The sequence below is a fragment of the Hakea prostrata genome, chromosome 10 (genome assembly GCF_041222555.1).
Source record: "Hakea prostrata isolate BN-2017 chromosome 10, UWA_Hpros_2, whole genome shotgun sequence".
In the NCBI taxonomy this organism is placed as follows: Eukaryota; Viridiplantae; Streptophyta; class Magnoliopsida; order Proteales; family Proteaceae; genus Hakea; species Hakea prostrata.
In genome coordinates, this window is record NC_142609.1 from 39425746 (window position 1) to 39429134 (window position 3389).

Below are 3389 nucleotides of genomic sequence, written 5' to 3' on the forward strand. Positions count from 1 at the left end.
CGAGGGGAAATAAGATTACTAGTATAGTAGAAAGCCCTGGTCCCTGTGCAAATAAGTAACTTCTCAAGGGCCTTTTTCTACTTTCATCTCTTATACGTTCATCTTCTACGCTCCATTAGTCCATTTTGTGGATATCAGTCGTGTAAAAATCCAGTGACCGCGTGTATAACATGTGCTGAAATATTTTAGAACACGTGCTGAAATTTTTTGCTTTTCTTTCATTTGGTGAAAATGCTTGTTTTTTATTTCCTGTAAGAATTAATTGTACCCTTCAGTCCTTAGACTTAAAAGAAAATGTATAAAAATAAAGTTAATTTTGTGAAAATAATTTACCCAAAAAAAAAAGATCAGAAGAAAAGCATTCCAAATTTTCAATCTTCTGATCAAAAATTTGTTGCCTCATTTGATTTATTTTTAATATAATAATTAATAATAATGATATCAGGATCCATCCATAAACAAAAATCAAACGAAAAAAATGGATAAGAAATTGAAACAAAAATCTATTTACATTTTTGAAACTGTAAGCATTGAAACTACATTAGAACACATTGAAACATACAAGGTTTTTTTTTTTTTTTGGTTAAATGCTCTGGTGGTTACTTAAGTAAATTAATTGGGTTTAAATATAGGAATGGTTGGATCACATTTTTTTTATAACTTTTTTTTTGTAGAAGTGTATTTAGAAATTGACACTTATTTTATTGTCTAAAGTTATTTATTTTAAATTTGTGAGTAAACATTAAAAAACGTAAGTCAATATAGCAAATATAAAAGTTTTTTATATATGGATTTCTTTAGTGGACAATAAACTAATGTTAGATCCCCTTAGTGCAATATATTATGTGTGGGTCCTAACCAGACTAATATTGTTAGTTGTCGTTAAGTATATTCAAATTTCAAACATGGAGGGACTAAAATACCCTTCAGGTTATTTAATACATTATGTTATTATATTTTTCCCCCTGTTTTTAGATGTATATATTTTTTTAACCATATAATTAACGCTTAATGACCAATTATCTATTTTTGAAACCATATATTAACACAATGTATTAAATAACTTGAGAGACACTTTGGTCCCTCGACGTTTGAAATTTAAATACACTTAACCGTGGCTAATTGTGTTAATCTTGTTTGAGACCCACACGTAATATATTGTATTAAAGGGACCCAACATTAGTGACCCACGTGTAATATATTATATTAAATGGACCCAACATTAGTTTATGGTCCACTAAAGGGACCCACACGTAATATATTGTATTAAAGGGACGTAAAATTAGTGACCCACACGTAATATATTGTATTAAATGGACCCAACATTAGTTTATGTCCATTAAAGGGACCCACACGTAAAAAACTTCATGTGGCGTTTGGTTCCGCAATTCCCTGAAATTCGCTTCTGTGGGAGTCATGAATCTGTAGGAATTAGGTTCGTAGAATCATATTCGTAAAAAACGTTGGTTACCCCGATTATGGAAAGTGAATCATCTCGAAAACCATTTGGTTACCCCGATTCGAAAGTGAATCTGTCTGAAAAACTGTTTGGTTACCCTGATTCTAAAAGTGAATCTGTTTGAAAAACTGTTTGGTTACCCTGATTCTGTGAGTAGATTCAACCTAAATCACTTTGAATAACCATTTATAACTGGGTTGAGGGCTAATGATATGACAATTTTTTTCTTTAATTTGGATTAATTTTTTTTTTCCTGTAAGTATAATATATAATTTTATATAAGTGTAACTACATAATATAAAACATGGCAAGACCAAAACTTTATGAGAGTACCAACCACCACCAACAACAGCTTCAAGTACTGGATCCAATGTTGCATGATCCTATAATTGAAGATAAGAGGTTAGACGAATACCCAATTTAATTAGGATCCCTTTCATGCACCTGCTAATGTCGACCTCTTGGATCTCTTTCCAAATTGGCTATAAATCTAAGGTCCATACTTTGTTATTGGCATCGCAACAAGTGTGCAAATAATTGAAGTGAAATTAAATGGGATCAAAGTCGAAAAGGACAAAGGAGAGAACAGGAGTGAAAATCTTACAAAAGGTATAAACAAGCGAACAATAGCCTGGTGGTTAAAATCAAATTGTATGAGAAAGGTAAGAACATTGATAGTGGTAGTTATAAATCAATTGTATGGGAATAATTATAAAGAGAATGAGTATGATACCAGCAGATTGTTGATGTTTCACACGGGCTACAATTATTAGGAAGGAAAAAATAGTTCCACACCAATCATGTTGAGTTAGACAAGCTTATTTGCATTGTCTTCTTTTTTTTTCTTCTTCTTTTTTTTTTTTTTTAAATATAAAACTATACCGCTAAGAAAGGCAGTTACATGATTTAGTTATAACGACGATCGATGAGCTAGGGAAGTAAAACATAATTGGAGAGTGGGGTTCTTGAAGCTACTGACTTCTATATGGTTAATAAAATAACCTAAGTTTGCCAAAAAGGGGACATGAGTAATCAACCATTTAGTTTTCTTCAAATTTCGAAGTAAATCAAATATTTATTATAAATTGCATCATATGTTAGTAAGCTTGACCAGAAAACTATTGGCTTGATTTGTTTCTATATGAAGTTCAATATTACAGCCTCCACAATATCTCTATTCCCTATGCCTTTTATGCTGATATACTTGAGTATAGCCTTCCCAAAATAGACCCACACTCTATCCTATAGACCTTAGTGGTGGATTACATACCCTTACACATAATAAAATGGGTGATTGAAACAAATTAATGAAATGCATATTTTGTCAAAAACAAGTGAGTCTTCTCAAAACATCCATTGTATCATCATAAGTTGTGGAAGGCTCAATGGTCATTCTTAGAGTGGGATGTAGGGTACCACTCCAAACAAACATGTAGTGTAAAACTTTGAAGGAATTGGTGCATGTTTAAGGAAAGTTATTGCCACACATAAGAACATGTTATCATAAACACAAAAATCAACAATTGTTTGGAAGTTTTTTTTATCAAGAGTATAGAGTGATAGGAAATAGGTGCAAAAAGAGGTGCATAAGTGTAGAATGAACTGTTATGTAGTCAATCCGTTAGCAAACCTACTGGAACTGCAGCCCAAATTCTTTTGGTTCAATCACATTAAATGAAAGTATGCCAAAGTGATTCTACATCATTTTCATGCAAATCATATTTAACATATGATGTTGTCTATTAGGATGTAGAGTTAATTTACAGAAAAACTTCCACCATGGGTTTAGGGTGGTATCTTGCACATTAATTATTATTTTTAACAACTCCTTTTCTTTCCAACTTGACCAATAAACTTCAATTGCTAGAAACAAGAGATTGCTAAGAGTTCGAGTAAGAAGGAGGGTGCAGAGATTTAAGAAAATTAAGGA